This window comes from Seriola aureovittata, chromosome 9 (genome assembly GCF_021018895.1).
Source record: "Seriola aureovittata isolate HTS-2021-v1 ecotype China chromosome 9, ASM2101889v1, whole genome shotgun sequence".
NCBI classification, from domain to species: domain Eukaryota; kingdom Metazoa; phylum Chordata; class Actinopteri; order Carangiformes; family Carangidae; genus Seriola; species Seriola aureovittata.
Window position 1 is genome coordinate 24262819 of NC_079372.1, and position 21119 is coordinate 24283937.

The following is a 21119-nucleotide window of genomic DNA, read 5'->3' on the forward strand; positions in this document are numbered from 1 at the left end:
ATTTGTCAAACTGATGTATTTCCTATAAATGTGTCCATTGTGGCTCTGTGGGTTGTACTAATCCGTTGTGGAGATACAAGGAAACCAGGACGAGCCTCCTCCAGCTTTTACATGATTCATTTCAAACACAGAGTGTAGCCGCCTGGAATGGCCATTACTGCTGACTTATATAGATCTATATGCTGCTTATATATTTGTTTTCCACCAAAATATCTGATATGAAACTGTTTTCTGGTTCTGTTCAGACTCTCGCTGCTCTTGGTTCAGGTCAGAGAAAGATCCTAGTCTGGTTCAATACAATAAAAGTTCAGACACAACCTGTTTATTTACATTGAACCTAAACCTCCATCTTTCACTGACCTGAACCAAAGAGCCTTTGTTGTCTAAACCACAGACGGGACTCTGGATGTGAACCTGGTCTCTGGTGTCACAGTCACAGTCACAGTTTTATGTCCAACATCCGGCCCGACAACCTCCTTGTGAACCTGCTGCCATTAATAAATATGCAGCTTTATTCATTCTCAAGGTCCCATATTGTATGAAGGTAGATGTCTTTATGTTCTCTGATTATAAAGCCGGTCTAGGGTTTATATTAATACTGTGAAAGTATCAAGGCGAACAGAGTATCTCTTCTGATTGGTTCACTGACCTGTTGTTACTAGAGCTCCAGAGAGAAGCCTGAAAGAGGAGATGTAAAACTACACTGAGATGGTTTCTAGTTCTTAAACCCACAAATATATCTTCTTATGGATCAACACTTCAAATAAAACTGAGGAAAATTGTAAAATATGGACCTTTAAAGAAAAAACTGATATTAAACTTCTCACTAAACATGTTTGCTGTTTAGTTGTTTGTCTGCACAAGAAGCTGGAGGAGAGGTCAAGTGGATTATCAGAATATTAGAATTCATCCTCTGGGAATTGTGAATATCAATAACAGTAGTTAGTGACTGAGATCAGAGTCCTTTGTGGGACAAAAACATTTTTCCAAACTGGTCCAGTTCCAAAATGAAAACCGGTCCAGGTAAAAGGAGCCACAGATCAAACGGTAAACAGAAATACTGTTGAAAGGCAAGTAGTGTTTGAAGAGAGTTTACTGCTGCTTTAATGAGCTGCTCTGAAAAACTGAAAACCACACGTTTCTGCCAGTTTTCAGCTAATGACTGAAAAAAAACAAAAAACAGGAAGAACAAACTGGGAATACTGGGGAATATCCCTTTAAGAGACACTCTGCCCATCTGCTGTATGCTCTCTCTCTCTCTGTCTCACACACACACACACACACACACACACACACACACACACACACACACACAAACACACACACGCTGCACTTCTAACATGAATAGAACATGAAGACAGAAGCATCATCTATATACACGACCTCATTTACACACTTTTACACACCACGTCCTCTCCCTCTCTCCCATCCATCCATCTCTTCCATATTTACCCTCCACCACAGGCTCCGCCCACTGCCTCATTTACACATCTACTCATCTTTTTAACGCTCCCTCCCTCCCTCCCTCCATACACCTCCCCATCTGTATCGTCAGCTTTCCATGCATCACCCTTCACCTCATTTACACATCACTTTACATCTTTCATGTCCCATCCATCCATCCATCCATCCATCCATCCATCCAGTGAACACTATATATATATATATATATATATATATATAAAACCACCCTCCTGGCTCCACATGGACATGAGCAGCAAAAAGAGGATAGAAACAAAAGAACGTGTCTCCATTGTCCACCTGAGAGGAAAGAAAATGAGGGTTGTGTCAAAACGTAAAATGAAAACAGATGTGCAGCAGTAAGGAAACAAAGTTCTGACTAATGCGGATATGAGGTTTAAATAAAATATTTGGCCAGTGGTAAAAATGTTCATACTGAATCTGTATCAGTAAGATGTCCACTGATCATGTATTTCATTTGTTTTCCCTCATAATTTTTGATTTAGAAATGTTATATCCACTGTGTTGCCACAATATAACTGGGAAAACAATTTTGTTATATATAGATGTCATTTCTGGGAGACAGAGTTGAGGCAGACAGTTGGACTGTTCTCCACTTTTCTCCAGAGGAAATATCTACCGTCTGATTTCCATGAAATTTGCTTTGAATATTCATCATCCCCAGAGGATGAACCCCACAGCTGCACCGTCAGGACTAAAAATCCCAATTGTGCACATTGAAAGTCGAGCAGGAGACGACCATGAAAAGCACTGAGGTCATTTCTGCTCCTCAGAGAAAGAATCAAACAGAGAGCTTACATTAGCTAACATAAGCTAACGTTAGCTTCACAACTCTGAAGCCTGAAAATCCCGATTCACAGGTTTATAGGTTTATTAACTTAAAATGTTAATGTGATGTGATTAAGAGCTGGAAAGAGACGAACACGGTTCACTCTCTGCAGCAATCAGCTGGAACATTTAAAGAATGTGTCCATCGTTTCATTGGAGGATTTTCTTTTTTTTCTGTGTGACTGATGTGCACACACCCAGGAAGATAAAACGTTCAAGAAAGTTAGCAAAGAAGCTGGTGGAAATTTTGACGAGCAACAATCACGGTCGCCTGTTGCAATCGTCATTTCTGCTCAGTGCACAACAGCAGTGTCTGATCTGGGACAACAATACCCTGTCCAAATTCTCGCACTACGTCAGTGAATAGTGACTGAAGTATCCGAGTTGAGAGACAGCGGGACAGACAGGAGACAAGGTACGGTGGCTGTGATGTGCCAATCCAGAGAGTGAATCAAATAAAGCTGCCGTATCACAGACAGAAGTCTGAGGTAAAATAAAATGTCACAGAGAGAAAAAAAAGACAGAGAGAAAGAAATGAGCAAAAAGCAAAGTGAGGTGAGAAAGAAAGAAAAGAGCATTTTGTTAAAAAAGGAGGAAGAGGAGGATAGAAGAGCAGAGAGCAGCAGATGTGAAGAGAGAGAAGTAAGGGAGACAAGTTTGAGATGAGTTATCTGACTAATGAACTCCTCTTATCTCTCAGCTGTGAGGACGACAGGCAGAGACTCACTGACAGATTGATAGACAGGCTTTTGTCCTCGAGTGAGAAGCTGCTTCCACGTCTCAGAAACTGTAACTAGTGAAATAAAACGCCAGTGAAACGACTCTCACAGCTGAGGGTCTAAACACCATGTTTCTGCTGTTTACTACTAACGACAAAAACTACACAACCAGTGACCTGCTGCTCGGAGAGAGGATCAGGAGACCTTCATCATCGCCTCATCAGCCAGAATGACCGTGTGTGTGTGTGTGTGTGTGTGTGTGTGTGTGTGTGTGTGTGTGTGTGGGCAGCCTGCCAGAATATAATTACTATCTCCATTAGAAAGCTGTGATCATGTTTAACACTCACCTATGACACACACAAACACAAACACACACACACACTATGAAGACTTTGATCATTGTGAGTTTTTCACAGGTGTGTGTGTGTGTGTGTGTGTGCGTGCTCTCAGCTGAGGAAGTAAAAGCTTCATTTTGTGTCATTAAACTGAGTCACCGTAGCACCTCCAGCCCTGACCTTTGACCCTGAAATTCCCACGAGAGACCCCTACCTCTGATCTTACAATGTTATTTTAACTGCAACTATGTTAACACTACAACTATTTTTACATTTCTTATGTATGTATGTATGTATCTTCTTTTGACATTTATTTTGAATAATTTGTCTGCATGTGTTTGTTGCTTGTTTTATTTTTGATTTGAAAGTTCAGTCTCTGCCCCGGCTCGTCCCGCCTCAGTTTCCCTGCCTGCAGGCTGGTCTCTCGTCCTGCAGACGGACTGTAACTCCACTGTCTTGGACTGCAGCTGGTGACGGTGGTTCTTCTTCTGGCCAGGTGGAGAACTGGTTCATGTGAAACTAAACCAAACTCAGCGAGGCTGCAGAGCAGAACGAGGACTTCTGATACATTTTAATCTTAACAGCATTTTAGAACTGAAATGAGCTCCATCCAGACGAGTGTCTTAGCTCTGTATCATGTTGTATTAACCACTGGTAGTCCAGGCTGATGAGACCCAATCAGGGAGTTACCCTGGGGGTCTACGTCATAGTTTCCAAAGGTCTCAGTTTCTGTCCATCCAGACTAAAACGCTACGCTGGAGTTTTCAAACTAAAACAGTGTCAGTCGTGTTTTAGGGGCTCGAAGACCCCGGGGTCGTGTAGACGGCAGAAGTAAACGTAGCAGAAGTGATGTGTTTTCAAACTAAAACACAGTAGTGTAGGTGTAGCCTAAGATGGTTTTGGGAAATGAGGCCCTGGAAAATAAGGAAGATGCACAACTTGCCTGACTCTCATTTCTCGACTGTCCCCTATTTTAGATTTTTTTTTTTTTTTTTTATAGTGTTGTTTTGTTGCAGAAGAGGTGGTGGAGACCAAAGCACAGCTAAAAGAGAGTGAGCACCACTCTGATGGGAGGATCCTGTGTCTCTGTGTCTGCTGGATAGTGAGCAGCTAACTAACTACTTCATAGTGTGATAATCTGTTATCATGTTCTCTCTGTCAGATCTAGACACTGTTTCCTGATGCGTTGTCTTGTTTTAACGAGTGCAGCCACTTTAGAAATTCATTTGTTGTGCAGTGAAGAGCAGAGAAAAAAAATCTGTTTCACTGCTCTGTATTCTCCACAGTTACTGCTGCACTGATTTGGCTGGTCGAGTCCTCGCTCTGTGTGTGTGTGTGTGTGTTTGAGTGTGTGTGTGTCTGAGCGTGTGTGTGTGTGAGCGTGTGTGTGTGCGAGAGCTCCTTTCAGACAAACAACAAAAGAGCTTTCAGATTCAAATCCAGTCCTACAACACAGATGATGGAGAGAGTTCAGAAAAAGGGACACAGGAGAGAGGGAGAAAGTCTGACTGGCTAAAAGAACATCTCCCTCTCGACTCTTTTCAAGTGACGTTGTCATGGCAACCGTGCACGATGCTGATTATTATCGACTAATGGAGGCGAAAGAGCAGCTACAGATATGCAGATGGCGACTATCCATCTATCCATCTATTTATCTATCCATCTATTTATCTATAATGACACAGTTATAAAAACAACAGAGCAAAGATTTGAATTCTATATTGATTATTCCAATGATCAGTGTTTAGGGTTCAGCTGTAGAGACAGTGGTGATTCAGTAAAGGTCAGAGAGTTCACCAAAATCAGTAGGGTTCACCCTCTGGGGAATACGACTATACATAGAAAAATTCACAAAAATCTGGAGAGTAGATTGTGAGATATGTGAGTTTTCCCAACCGCAATGTATAAAAGTTTATGTCCTGCATATATTTACCGTATTCCCTCAGGTGTGGTCTATCAGTATAAATCCATTCTCCATAAAACTTATCAGTATTTACCAGTTCACTGTCACAGTCATGTGCTGTAGTAAACTTCAGACCCTAAAAACACAATGTCAGCTCACAGTCGATACATGGTCTTCATCAGCAGATGAAACGCTGCTCTGCTATTTACTCTTTCTATTGTTCCATTATTTCACCTACGTCCACACTACTACGTTTTAGTTTTAAAACTCATCACTATTGCTACGTTTACTCCTGCCGTCCACATGACAATCAGGATAGACAATCTGCTTCCTGTTTGCACCGGCGCGCACATGCCCAGTGTACGTGAATGGTCGTGTGATATGTGTTTTCAGGTGTGATAGTATGGATGGAGATCAGTTTCGTTTTAAAACGAGGATGTAGTTGTGTGGACGAAGCCTCACTGTTGAAGGCGACATGGTAGAGACGTCATCTACACCTGAGCTCCTCCACCTGCTGATGCAGACTGTGTGATGTGATCACCAGCTCTGGGACAAGTGAGCAAATGCATCTGGACTTCAGACTTGTTTCCAAGGTCACGGCTGAGGGCAGTGTTTAGGCCTTCAGTATAAAACAACAGGAAACATCATCGATGCGTCACTCTTTGAAAGAGTTGAAAATGTTGCAGCACTTTTTGTCAGGAAGGTTTGATACACTGCACGGATCAAATGGATCGTTACTATCTCCCTGACTCTGACCGAGCATGACAGAGGAAATCGGAGCAGAAACCAGCGTGGACGAACCACAGTAAACCTCGCACTGAGGTGTTGTGTTGTCGAGGGGCTCAGGTTTGGATAAAAGAAGATAAAAATGGATCCACACAGAGCTCACAGCTGACGTGGCCCCTGGCCCTCAACTGTTCAAAACCTTTCATCTGATGAAACCCTACATGAAAAAGGTTTTCACCTGAATTCATATTCCCTTGCATCATCAGTCAGCATGAAGTTTGAGACCAGCAGTGATCTTCCTGAGGCAACGATGCTGGTGATCAGCTCCACATCACCAGACACATGATCTTATGGTTGAACGAGCAGCTGAGTTTTCACATAAACACATCGATGGTGCAGCTGTAGCTACCCCGAAGGTTTTAATATCTGAGCTACAAAACAGCAGAAACATGAAGACGACACTCAGGTTTCAACTTCTGATCATATAAAGCAGAGGAGGAGGAGGAGGAGGAGGAGGAGAGGAGGAGGAGGAGAAGGAAGAATGGGAAAGTTTCCAACTTGTGCAGTGACTGAGCCACTGAGGCGCCTCAGAAACAAGATCCACTGAGAGAGAGAGCAATGGCACGCTACAGCCTACTGGGCCTCTGGCATCATTTGGCAGTGTGTGTGTGTGTGTGTGTGTGTGTGTGTGTGTGTGTGTGCGCGTATGCGTGTGTGCCTCCTGCAGTCAGCCTCGTTGCCAGCAGCAGGCTGAACTAATCAGTTAGCAGACTAGCTGCAGCGCTGCTTGACCTTTTGACCTCTGGCTGCTCTGACCGACACATTCAAACATGAAAACAGCAGAACCTGCAGAGCAGAGATTCACAGGCACACACACACACGCACACACACCAAACTGCTGCGGCACAACAGCACACAACACAACACAAACTATCAGCTATGTAAAAGCTTTTTCACACACCAAATGTACCCAAATGTAACCATGGATACAGATGAGAAACAGACACCTCAGTGATTTGTGTGTCTGCTTGTGTGTGTGCGTGTGTGTGTGTTTTGATGATGGATGTGGTGACTAACCAGTTGTAGCGGCCCAACAAACCAAAAAATTCATCACACACACACACACACACACACACACACACACACACAGACTAATTACTAATTGGTTTTGTGTGTGTGTGTGTGTGTGTTACCTTGTGCAGATGCTCTGAAGTGTAACCGGTGTTTGACAATGTTCAGCTCAGCAGAGGCCTGAAACAAACACACACAAACACAACAGAGACAACATCAGTAAACAGCACCAACAGTGCGACAGTCCTGACAGCGCCCCCTTCAGGCTGCACTCAGTTGTCATGGGAGTGTAAATGTTCCATGTTGACCGTTTCCAAGGTCAAGAATTAACAGTCGCGCCACGTCTGAACAGCAGCAGCTTCACTGCTCTGTGTGTGTGTGTGTGTGTGTGTGTGTGTGTGTGTGTGAGACAGAGAGTGGTGGGTGCGTTCAGGTGCAGTACTAAGTGTAGTTCACCATCGTTTTGACAAATCTCAGAGACCAGTGAAAATAAAAATTAAAAAAACTTGTGTTTTGAGTGTGAACAGTGAAAGTAAAATGTGAGCAGTTACGTGGGAAGTTCTGTGAGAAGAACAATTTAAAGACACGGCTGAGACACTTCCTGTGTAGACACTTCGTCAAACTAAACTTCACCTGCTGATGAAGACCCTGTGTTACAACTGAAAGCAGATGGAGTGAGTAAAAGGACTGCTGAGATTGTTTTCTCTGATTTTTTCACCTCATGTGCAAGACTGTCCTCCCAAAAACACTTAAAACAACCAGTTTTCCTGACGAGCGCCCTCTAGAGGTTCAGAGAGTATGAAGTAAGTGAGACATACAGCCACAAAACTAAGAAGTAGTCAGAGAACGGCCCTAAAAAAGCAAAATACAGCAACTACACATTTGGTCAAATTGAGTTTAAACCTGTTCTACTGTTTTTTGTTTTACTATATAAACAAATGTGTTGCCATAGAAATGTGTAACTTCCATGAAACTGTTTTTTTTGTTATTTGCAGTTGCTAAGCAAAACACTGCTTGCTGTTTTCTTGCTCCGTTATCTGAGACCCCGCTATACTGTCATTAAGAAGACCCCTGGTTTCGCTGCCTTTGCTTGTTTACACTGAGCCAAACAAAGCCGCCATGAGTTTGATGTTAGATAGTGTGCTAGCGTTCAGGAATCAGCCGTGACGTGCCAGCTCTTCCTTTTACACAGACGTCAATCCGGCTCTGTGACAATCTCCGCAGCCGGTTTAAAGGCTCTCCTATCTCAATCTAAAACCTAAAAAGACATAAAATGAAAGTATTATAACCTCTCTCTGTTACAGTTTACTGTCCATCAGCGTTATTTTCTCCCCCTCTCTGCTCCTGTAGTTACTCCTCTCTGCCTGTGAGGGGCAAAGTAGCGCAGAGGTGTCGAGATATGGAAAAGATTTCTGCTTCTCTATAGAGCTGACGAGCATCTGTGCTGAGGAACAGGACAATGTTGTATCCTGACATGTTGATGCAGGTCATAGGTCGCCGCTCTGCGGGACCCTTTAGAGAGGTGGGTGGGACTCTGATGCACAACAGTGATCTCCTCCTAACACTCACTGTGGATTTCTTTTGACAGCAGGTCTCACTTTGTCTTCACACTCTCATTTTAGCTTCAGTCCTTTCATGTGGTTTTATGTCGTTAAAGTTTGATGGTCCGATCATGTTTCAGCTCACAGATTCAATGAATCTCTGTCGACAGGAAACACTTGTCGTGTTCGTGTTTTCTCTTGTTTGAAATCCGTGAACTGTGACCAGCCTGCAGCCCGAGGCGTGCAAATGTTTTCATGTTACACCAACCAAAATAGACTCACATTAGAGGCTCATTAGAGCTCAGCTGTGAAACCAACCTGTCTGTGATCCACAGGACGCTCAGCAGTTCCAGACCTCCTGTAAACGGTTTATGTTTTGCTGTGGAATAATCCAGTTTGCTTTCTGCAGACTTCATGAAGCCTATCTAAGGATGTCTTATATAACATAAATCATCTTGATTTATAAAGGACCTGTTAGCAGTAATTATTAGTAAGAGAGCATCGCCAACAACAATAAATAAAGTTATTAGGCAAACAATGCATGACATGCTACAAGTTAGTGTAAAGCCTCTTTTACACGGGTCAAAAACACTGAGGTACAATCAGCATTTACACCCGCATCAAATGACTCGGTAGTAGTCAGGGGTATTTATCCGCTTTGGCGATCAGCAGTGATGTAAACACAACATCCGGGTGAACACGCTAATTTTTCAGTGGAGCTGATTCTCCTGTCGCTGCTGTTAAACCACTGCAGAAGAAGATAAAGTCATTAAGAGATCCAGTCAAAGTTCAGATGATGAAAAACCCTGATGGAGAAAATGATGGAGATCTGACATTTGTTTGCTTCATGTGTTAATAACATCATCGCTCCACACTGATCGGATTTATTCACTCAGTCTGTTTCCAATTCAGTTTTATACATCAATTTTTCCACCTCAAACAAACAAACACAAACACACAGACACACACACACACACTCCCTGATGGTCGGTCAGTTGGCACGGAGATAGTGACACCATGGTAACAACTGCTAGTGCTCATCCTCCACCTGAGACTGTGTATCTGTGTTGTAATTACTCCAGTGAGGCAGTATGCCAGAGATGCAGGCCTTTGGGGAAAAACACACACACACACACACACACACACACACACACAGCTGAGACGCATGGCCACTCAAACAATATCTGACACACACACACAAAGCTAAAACACAAAATTGTGCACATTCCTACTCACTGCCTTCAAACACACACACACACACACACACACACACACACACACACACACACACACACACACACACACAGCTCCACAGGTAGAGTAATGGAACAGTAAATCAATATGGTGACAGGAAGTTGGCGAGGCTGACAGGAAATGGAGAATCTCTCCGGGCGACTCTTCTTTTCTGCTGCTTCAGTGTATCTGTGTGTCTGTGTGTGTGTGTGTGTGTGTGTGTGTGTGTGCGTGCGTGTGTGTGTGTGTTTACTCTATTAACCCTTTTACACCAAAATTAGCAGTTATATACTCTTTTTTCAATGCTAATAAAAGCCGATTGACCCTTTTCTGCTGCCGGTCGAGTTTGTCTTTCTGTTCAGATTGAGGACCCAAACAACCGCACAGAGTGATGTCATCACATGCACTTACAGAGTGCACACGCAGACACAGTGGAGAGACAGTGAGCTGCTAGCTGCTGTGCAAACTGATGAAACGGATCTGTCACATCTGAATCCCGGGTTGGTGCTCCTGTAAAAGTGTCTCGGCCTCCGTGCGAGACGCTTCGATTGGTGATAGCGTGTATTGAAAACTTATTTTGAAGCTGCGATCACTCTCTTATCCCCTAGCGCAGTGTAGCCGCAGTGTTTCTGGTTTAACAGCACCGTGCTGGACAGGTGACGGGTCTGTTTACAGTGTCTGTGCTCTGAGGCGTTACAGCAGGGAAATGGGCGAAAAATAGCGGGTTCACCCGGGTGTTGTGTTTACATCGATGCTGATCGGAGCCGATCGGAGCTGGAGCTCATAAGCTACTGCAGAGTCATTTAACCCAGGTGTGAATCCATTGCCGACAAAAGCCCAATGTTAGTGGGTCTAAGAGGGTTTTTTGACCAGTGGGGCTTATGAGAACTTTTGTTGCAAAAAAATTTTTTTATCAAATGTTCTTTCAATAGAGTGACCGTGAACGTCCTGTAAAGGTTTTTATTATCAGACCCAGTTCTTCATACAGTTTAGATACAGTCAGTGTATCTGTATTATGCAAGTGATTGTAGTTTTCATTGCTGAAGGACTCGCAACGTCCCAAGGTCTTTGCCTCAATGTCTCTCCTGTGCTCCCTGTGGCACCAACACTGCGCAACACTAGCTAATGTTAGCTTACAAATGGAGTCCGCTAACGTCAACAAACGACTCCCAGTACAACACTGACTCTATTCTAAAGAACAAAACGTTAGTCAAACTATAGTCTCACAAAGCCAGACCTAAAGCAACCTGCAACAGTGTAACTTTAAGTTCCTCATTTACCAACATGGGTCAGGTTCAGTCTCGTGTGGTCCGACTCGCCATCAGGAGAACGCTGAGTGCAGTTCCCTTAACAGCCACTAGTGTCACTCATCAGAGAGGTTTTCTGGATGTTATATATAGAAGCTTTAAAGCATCACAGAGCCCAAGGACAGAGTGTTTCCCAGGATTTATCTCCAGTCTTTCTCTGCATTGTTGTAATCTCCCTCCCTGGTGTGGAGTTTCTGAAACAGCAGCAGCAGAGAGCCAGAGGGAAGATTTAGTTTGTCCTCCGCCGAGCAGGGGACATTTGTCTTTTTTATTTATTTATCTTTTTTTTGTTACAAATAGCTGGAGGCTGAATGAAGCAGCGGTCATGAGTTACACTCAGCACCTCCTCCTCCTCCTCACCTCCCTCTGCTCTCCCACCTCCTCTTTCCTCTCACCTGTCCTCCACCTACACCTGGTAGCCTGTTGACCTACACACAGGAGAGCTGTGTGTGTTAGTGTGTGTGTGAGTGTGTGTGTGTGTGTGTGTGTGTCACTGTGAGTCCCTGAGGCGATACTCTCCACCATACAAGCAGCTGTTTCCCTCAGAGCAGGAGGAGAAGCAGCTGCTGCCTCTCTCTCAGCCGCACAGTGAATTCACTGAGCCACCGCCTCAGTCGCCCTCAGTCAGGTCACGACTCTGCTCTTAAACCTGAAGATGGGAATAATGTTTCTGCAACAATACTCAACCATGCCTGTGTTATCTATGCTGAAGAACAGGATATAGTAGGTCGCACACCTCCCAAATTTCACCAATTGGTTGTTCCACCTTCCTATAGGACGGGGAGTTTGTACCGTAACCAAAGAAAAGCACATTCAGAGATTAACATCTTTAAAGAATATTTGTGCAAGTTCACTCACAGCCCTTTTCCACTACATGATATCAGCTCGACCTGACTCGACTACATTCATTGCGTGTCAGTAATGAAAATAATACGGCAGCAAACAACACCACAATATGGAGGGAGAGGATTATACTTTTAAATGCAAGTATTGGGTTTCAGCTCAATTCAAACAGCTAATGGTACAAGTGTTAAAACCAAGGGCCTTAAAACCCCAAGTTTTTGTGAAAAAAAAAACGCATGTGTTGTCAAGGCTGCTAGGGCGACAGGAGCCGTGCAAAGCAGAAAATCACCCGCAGTTCAGTTCGGCCATCTTGGTCTACGACGGCTACAAAGGCCCAAGCCTTCATAGACTGCGTCCTCTGAAGGATGCAGCCCCTGAATTGTGACACAGCTGTGATCAGTGAACTCAGCAGCAAAGTAAATCCACACATATCTTTCACCAGACTCCAAAATGGAAGAGGTTCAACTTAACTTCCTGTCCGGTTACTGACTGACAGTTAGCAGTAAGCAAGCCAACTAGCTATGGCAGCTGATATCGTTCCCCTACGAGTCCCTGTTTCAAGAGGACGTGTGGATGAGCAGCGCCAACAACAAACTAAAGAGGAAACAGTTCTACACTGATGAAGCCGAACACACCGACAGGTTAATGATGCCGACTGAAAGCTTTGTGACGTCCCACATACCAAACAGTGAGTCAGAGAGACGAGTGGAGACAAGATGTTTGACTCTGAGAGATAAACTGATGTGTTCATTGAAAGGAAACGCTGGCTGGCATTTTGATTTTCATGTTTGAGCCTGTGAGATGAAAACAAGAATATATCAAGAAGACACCTGGACACGGGTTATTTCTCACGTCTCTCAAACTGCTCAGCTGCAGTTTACAGTGTTTCCTCTACATTGATTTAGCAGTGGCGGCCCGCCACTGCTAAATCATAGCCGCCACGCCTTCAAATTTCTTTTTTTTTAAATTTATTTATTTATTTATTTTTTTTTATTGTCGCAAATGCACCACCGCCACATCTCTCCACCTTCACAGCCTGTGTGATGATGAGCGCAACAGCGGGGGGAGGGGAGGGGAGGGAGGGAGTGGGGTGGTTGGAGGATCCTATTGGAGTTAATTACTCGCGAGAGTGCGGCCTTGAAAGTGACGTCACGTCAGGCACCAGGTCAGAGTCAGAGAAGTGAAGTCGTGAGGAATAAGGCAGCGAATTACCGGAGAAAAGGTAGATTTATTATCCAACTCAGTGACGCTAACTTGGGTAAACTAATTGATAGCATTAAGCTAATATCTACTCGTCATTATGTATTAACTGCTGACTGCATTAGAGGAAACACTGGTTTATATATAATTTATATTTATTATATTTCTGTCCATACCTTTATTTTTTAAGAACTGAACTTTAAAATCAATAACCATGAATACTAAATGTGACATTTTATATTTGCAGTTGCTGGTATTTTTCCTTTGTTTTTAAACTGAGCATCTCTCCCAGCACAATTCTTCTTCTGTGGTGTCTCCTGCATCGCTCATCTCTGTCTGTTTCAGTGTGAACACGAGCAGAAAAAAACACCACAGGCATAAAAGGGAAAGATGCATCAGTAACCTATAATCTGCTTAACACACCTGCTGCTCTCATGCTGACTTCCACACGTACACTCTCTCTGTTGTAGGTTTCTATCCACCTGTTTCATGTGCATTTTCAATTTGTGCATTTAAAACAACTTAGTGGAATTAAAACAAGAAAAGCTGTTTTACACTTGGCAGAGATGGAAAAGTTGATGTATCAAGAAAAAGAAAATGTGAGACAGAGAACTCGAGACAGATATAGAGAAGAAATGATGATGTACATGAGATGCGGTGATGGAGCTTTTAACGCCGCAGCACCCAGGTTGTGGCGCGCGCTACCTGCGCCTCTAAGGTTTGCCAGTACTGTGGAGTCATAAAAAGCACTTGAAGATTTACCTGTTTAAACAGGCTTTTGGATAAACTATGAATATTTCACTGGATGCTATACTGTCCCCCTGTGTGGTATGTTTCTGTGCAATTCTATTGACTGATTTGAATTGTTCATGGCTCTGTAAAGCACTTAAATGGCCCATTATAGTTCTTTCCTATGCGTTTTATTGTATCTCTGTGTTGTGTGTTTTCTGTGTTTTTGCACTGATCTTAATTCTTTAGTTTTTTGTTGTCTGTAAAGCACTTTGTGATTCTACAAAAAGTGATATATATGCATTTTGTTGTTTGTCTGTTTTAGGGGCTCAAAAGCTCCACAGTCGTGTGTTAAAAACTAAAACGTATTAATGTGGACGTAGCCACGGACTACAAAATTGACGCCACCAGCTGCTGCATATATCAGCAGGAAACAAAAATTTGCGTTTTCTTCTGCTGATTTATCATAAGTTACAATTTGTGCTACATTCAGATGGAAAGCAAGTTATCATGGGCAGTGATGTCCACACAAGTGTCACCTGTGAGCAGGTGTGTGTTTTCACCAACAATATTCTACAATCAAAACCTAGATCATCTTATATCCTGTTCCATGACAACACACCTGTCCAGAGGTCTTAGTCAGGAAACAGGACTTGGGTTGGTCTTATAGTGAATATGGAGGGAGAGGAATGAGTCATTCTTTCAGCTGGTGGAAGGTCATTGACAATTATTGAAGGGACACATTTCCATATTTCAAATATTGAGTCTCTCATTCAGTTTTTCTTTCATCTGTCTGTCTGAAATGAGGTTGAGTACTCCGAGATAACTGAGGATCAACAGCGGCACTTGGCTGAAACCTTTATGAACTTAATCGAGTTAAACAATGATATCTGTGTGAGCTTAAAAAAGCTATACCTCCCTGCAGTGCAGGTACTTAACACAAAAAATTAACCAAAGTGAAAAAGTAATTTCTGCTGTCATCACAGGCATGTCTGAGCCAACCACACCTCCATCCTTTACTGTGAGTGAGGAAACAGCCTGTTTTCCAGCTGTTCGTCTTCCTACTGTTAATGACAGCTTGAAAAAAGTTCTGGGGCCAGTTGCAAAAAACACTTTAAGTTTTCTACATAAGTTTGAAACTTAAGGTTTAGCTGAGGGAGTTACTTACTTTTTTTCTGCTAAACGTCTTTTGTGCAAAGTTTTAACTGACTAAGTGATTCTTTAAGTGTAAGACTAAGATAAAGAGAAAACCTTGAATAATTAATTGAACTTTTTAAAGAAATGAGAATAAAGGAGAAGAATTAAGGGTGTTTTGTGCAACTGCTTTTATGTTGGGAAACCTTAACTCAGATTTTAAGGAAAATCTTAACCAAAGATGTTTTGTGCAACTGGTCCCTGAGCCTCTCTTCTGATTGACTGACTGTTTTCTGAGTGATCCAATAAAATCTAGCAGATTTCAGATAAACACTCAGAGAAACCAAATCCCGCGAAGTTGAATGGTGGATCCAGGTGGGTGGGGCTTGGGTGAGAGAGGTGACTGCTTTGTTGTGACATCACAAATTTCCAGAAGTCCTGACGGCTCATTTTAAGGCTCAGTTTCTGAATAGAGGCTGTGTGTGTGCATTGATACAGTATTAATATAGAACTTAGACCTGCTTTATAATCAAAGAACACATGGACACCTAACTTTATATAATATGGGGCCTTCAAATTCTAATCTCTCAGACCACAGTTTGGCCCACCATCTTCTTTTGTCCTCATCCTTCTTCTCTCCTCCTCTTCCTCTTCCTTCACTCTCTCCATCCACAGCCTGTTTATTTCTTCCATTACAGTATTACCCCCCCCCCACCCCCACTCTCTGTATATCTTCTAGTAAAGTCAGCTCCAATTACTTTATTACAAGCTGTAAACAAAACAGATTCTACACAAAGAGCTTCACCGCGCGACACAGGTCGATCAAAACAAGAGAGGACGAAAATACATCACACACTCTCCTCCTCCTTCACCTCCTCCCCTATTTCCAGCACTCTCTCTCTCTCTCTCTTTCTCTCCATCTTCCTCTCTTTTCATCCCCCTCTCCATCCCTCCGGGCAGTTCATCCATCCTGCCTACTCAGAGACAGAAATAGACTGATGGAGAGCAGGAGAGCTCTGCTGGGACATGACCACTGGACACACACACACACCCACCCACTTCTACTGTACATACACACATATTCATAAACACACACACACACACACACACACACACACACACACACACACACAGACACACACACATACATACAGTACTGTATGTTCCTATAGACACACTCATAAGCAGCAGCAGCAGATTCATAACTGACAGCGGCTTCAGTATTGATTTCCTGCTGTTTATTAACAACATGAAGCTTCTAACTGATGAATGTAGGATTTATGACAGAGGATGTTGTATTAGATTTAACCAGGTAATCAGCTGAGTGTACATTAGAGTCTTACACACTGAGGTAGGCTGCAGCTAACCAATGTTTCATTTTCATTGTTAACACCTCCAGAACTAATGACATTTCCCATCAGCCTCAGCTGTGCTTTGTGTTTATGGTTACAGACTTTAATTTGTGGTTTTCACCAGCTCTTTCCAGAAAACAGTCGCTCTTGGATAACCAAGTGAACACACTTTCAGGCTTCAGATAAGTTATTCCACTTAAAGTATAGCAGTTTGTAATTTGACTGAATCAAACATCCCCTTTGGTCTCCGGGAGAGCTGTGACAGAAACTGATAATCTAACGTGAGTTTGAATACTGAGCTCGGACGACCAATCAGAGCACAGATCAGAGCTGATGACAGCAGAGAACAACATGTGAATTTTGCAAATAATCTCTCTCTCTCTCATAATAATAATATATATTAAATAATAAATCTAACTCTATAAAACCAAGGTTTAACCCTAAAACAGATCTTTGTCTAAATTGATGAATATGACAATAATAGACACACACACACACACACACACACACACACACACTGCACAGCTGTACTGGTTCAGTCCCAGTGGTCACTGCAGTCAAGAGAAAGTATTGTCAACATGGCAGGTTAACAACATGATGATACACGACTGTGTGTGTGTGTGTGTGTGTGTGTGTGTGTGTGTGTGTGTGTGTGTGTGTGTGTGTGTGTGTGTGTGTGTGTGTGTATCTACAACAATGGCTGATCAAATCCCTGATGAACCTCTGGGCTATTTCTGAAAGAATATTAAACCTTTAACTCCAAACAAAAACTGAAACATTTTTCCCATTTGTCTCATTTTGTTTTTCAATTTTCATGGGTTTTCTTTTACCTTATTTGAAATGTATTTATTTATTTGATTTGACTGGAGCAAGTGAACCAGAGTGACCAGGAAATGATCCCCGACCATATTCAAATGAAAAACTCAGGCGAAGGACGTTAATGATAAAAACATGAAACTTGATTTCTGACCTTGAAACAGCAGTTGGACATTTGTCTTTATATTGTCCAACTGATGTTCCCAAGTTATAATATATAATATCAATGATAATAATCTTAATTCAAGGACAGCCTTCAGTAGATGGACTCAGAGGAAGAATGTCGACACGTTCAGGGACCACGACACTGAGCTTTCCACATTTTAGACTGAGACTATAATTCACGAAATGAAGGCGCTCCATCTGACATCTAAATCCATCAATCCATCAACCAATCAGTTAATCAATAAGACAGTCAATCAATCATTCAGTCAGTCATTCCACTGTGTGTGACATGAAAACTGAAGAAGACGTCCGGGTGTGTCGACACGACGCCTCCTGAGCTTTCTGTCTCATCTCCTCCACCTCTCGCTCCGTCTCCGCTCAGTGATCAGAAACACATGTGGGGAAACACACACACACGCTCGCATGCACGCACACACATGGGCGCACACACACACAGACACACACACACACACACACACACACACAGGAATGTGGAGGAGTGCAGCAGGTCATCTGGAGCTGAACCAGAATCATCTGTGTTTTCTGCAGTTCAGCCTCAAACACAAACTCTTTCGCTGCCTCATCGTCTTTCACCTTCGCTCCGTTGACAACACAGATACAACTCTTTGTTACTACACACAGTTACTACACACAGTAACTACACACTAACACCTACAGCCGTGAACTACATTCTATTGTTTTTGCCTCCTACACTTGTTGTTTAATCTGAAGGTTTGGATCACTTCTCCTGATCTGTGTATTTATCACAGTCGGAAGCACCGATGTGGATTTATTATGTTTATTGGTCAGTTTGTTTGTCTGCTCACAGAATCTGAGAAGATTTCAATAGATTCTGGTGGAAAGTTCGGCTGTGGTTCAAGCAACAAACCCCACAGATCCTGATCCAACTGCCGAACATGTGGCCACTTCATGTTCAAGACTACGTCCACATTTTAGTCCACAGTACTCTGGAGTTTTTGAGCCCCTAAAACAGAGACTTTTGGAGACTCTGCTGGACCTGTTTTAGTCTGAAAGGTCCAGCGCTGTGTTCTAAGGCAAGGCGAGTTTATTCATACAGCACCATTCAGACAAAAGGAAATTCCTTTACAGAGGCATGGAAATACATAAAAAATAAAACATTAAAAATTACATTAAAATAGTGTTAAACAAAACAATAAAAACAAATTTGGATAAATAAATAAAAATATTCGTAAGTCAGGTAGGAGATTTAAGACACCATTTTAAAGAAGTGCTGCAGTGATAAAATATATTAAAACAAAGATGTTATGTAGAGCCCAACCTATTTATCGGTTTATCATTTGATCTCATGTTTTTATTTATAGTTATTTATTTCTATAGTTATTGTATTTAATTCCTAGTGTAATTTACCATTTCAGTGCACTGATGTCATATTGGACAATAAAGTTTATTGTTAAACTGTAAAATATCCTGTTGTAATTACATATCTTTTTCGCAAGTGTTTATATATCGGCAGACGTATCGATATCAGAATTTCCTTTACTCCCTGATATCAATATCGGCATTGGCGCCAAAAATCCAATATCAGTCGGGCTCTAATGTTATGTATGCGATTTACTGGTGAGCTTCAGCAAATTGTGATGTTTTAAGCACCGATTTAAATGAGCTGCCGGTTTCTAGCTAGGATTTTAAAACCTGTACTTGCCCCCCCTTGAGTCTGGACGGACAGACACTGAAACCTTTGGAAACGATGAGGTAGACACCCTCAGTCGCTCCCTGATTAACGCAATACAAGCGTTACTGACCTTGTTGTTTTTGCTAGCAGCTGTTGTTCAGTTAAATTCTGTATTTTAATGCTACACCTGTCTTTGCTGTTCCTCATTCGTAGTATTTTGTGCAACTACTGAACTGCAAAAAAGACAATCTACTTCCTGTCTACACCGGCTCGCACATGACTGGTCATGTGATATGTGTTTTCAGGTGTGTTAGTGTTTCTGATACGGAGCAAAAACAGTCGTCTTGACAGAGATCGTAAAATGAGAACGTATGAGTGTGGACGCCCCCCCCCCCCCCCCCCCCCCCCCCCCATCCCTCTATCTTAAACCAAATAAGCTGACGTTTTAATTAATACAGACTGAACTCCTGCGTTAAAGCAGTGCAGGTGGCTGCAGTGTGTTGCTGAGGGAGTGTGGAGGCCAGATTTTGCACAGATTGTTTTTTTTGTTTGTTTTTTTTTTTGGTGTAGTATTATTCTTACTATTAACTATTTTGTTTCACCTCATTCATTCAGCCTGACATCATGTTCACGTTGCGGATTCCTGTTTAGGAGCCCGGGTGTTTTGCTGTTTGGTTTCACACTGACCCAGAGACACATCTGTCCAACTGACGTCAACTTTAGTTTGAAGAACTATGTCAATTTAAGAGCTGTTATTTCTGTAAGCTGACATACGACAACCTGTACAGTTGCAGCCAAGATATTTTTCTGTTACTATTTTTCATGAAGTTGTCTACCCTACTATAATCTTACTCAGGTGACTCAGGACACTACCAGGTTCAGAACGTGTCCACAACACAGTGGAGAAGGAACTTAACATATCAGGGAAGCACTTCAAACATGTGGCTGCACAAACTGGGCGTTTGTCAAAACCACAAGATACAGAACAGACAGGGAAGAAAACAACAATACACTGAACAACACTGTCCTTCCTACTGAAAAGCTCTTTAACTAACACTGAATCCTTGTAACACTCTGAGGCAGAGGCCTGTCCATCTGAAGGACCAAACACCAGCACATAAGCAGGTCGATGCAGTGAAGAACGCACAAGGTCGTCGTAGACGAGCAGTATACGAGATCACTTATCAGCAACTTACAGCACCGTCCTGAGATCACTTCCCCAGGCTGCTTAACGCCCAAACTCACCATAAGTCAACGAGGTGACCTCACAAGAGGTTAAATACCTGAGCCGATATGAAGAAGCCTTTCAGATGAGGTGAAACCTCTTCAAGAACCTCAAGCAGGTCACGTCCAGCCATCACTCCAACACACTGGGAGACCTAGTATTGATACCACGTGCACAAATCTACCTCAATCAGTCCTTAAACATGTGAAGATGTTTCACTTCAGCAACACAACATTAGTCTGACTCATTGAAAGTTTGCACAGCTGTGGGTTGCAAACTCTGAGGTAAGGACAGATGGAAACAGGGAGGAACTACCATTGTTGAATGCCCTTGAATGCACCACCTTCATCCTTCAAGCAGCACGTTTGGATGTGATGACTTCACATGTGTGAGTGCGCTGCATGTCGATGTGCTGAAGTGGATGTACGAGTGTTTTAGGCTGCTAGCGTGTGTGTGTGTTTTCATTGTTTGGGTCCAACCTGCATCATTAATCAGGAATGTGAGAATGTGAGGCTCCTGTTACTGGGTCACAACAAGGGAATGGACTGTGTGTGTTTGTGTGTGAGTGTGTGTGTGTATGAAGGAGGGTGTGTGTTTCAATCCGTGTGTATCTGTAACAATCACACACACAAAAAAAAACACACTTATTGCCACCTCTCTCACTTGGCCTTGTCTCCTCCCATCTGTGTCCTCGTGATAAGAGAGTGTTTTTGGTTTCACAGACTTTTTTGCAAGTCTGGCCTTGGTCATTTGCGCACACGCACACACATACGCACACACACACACACACACACACGCACACACAATCCACAATCAAACCACACCTCTTCTCTGACCAAAGAAGCTCATCACAGCT

General features: G+C 42.7%; 1 protein-coding gene across 4 annotated transcripts in view; it reads right to left on the reverse strand.

The window, feature by feature from the left end:
• The window catches only part of LOC130174463 (extracellular sulfatase Sulf-2-like), a 73085-nt gene that overhangs the window by 37438 nt on the left and 14528 nt on the right, over positions 1-21119 (reverse strand). For all 4 annotated transcript variants that reach the window (XM_056384293.1, XM_056384291.1, XM_056384292.1 and 1 more), the window contains exon 3: positions 7187-7244. The gene's annotated coding sequence lies outside the window, so the exon portion shown is untranslated. The remainder of the gene's footprint in view (positions 1-7186; positions 7245-21119) is intronic.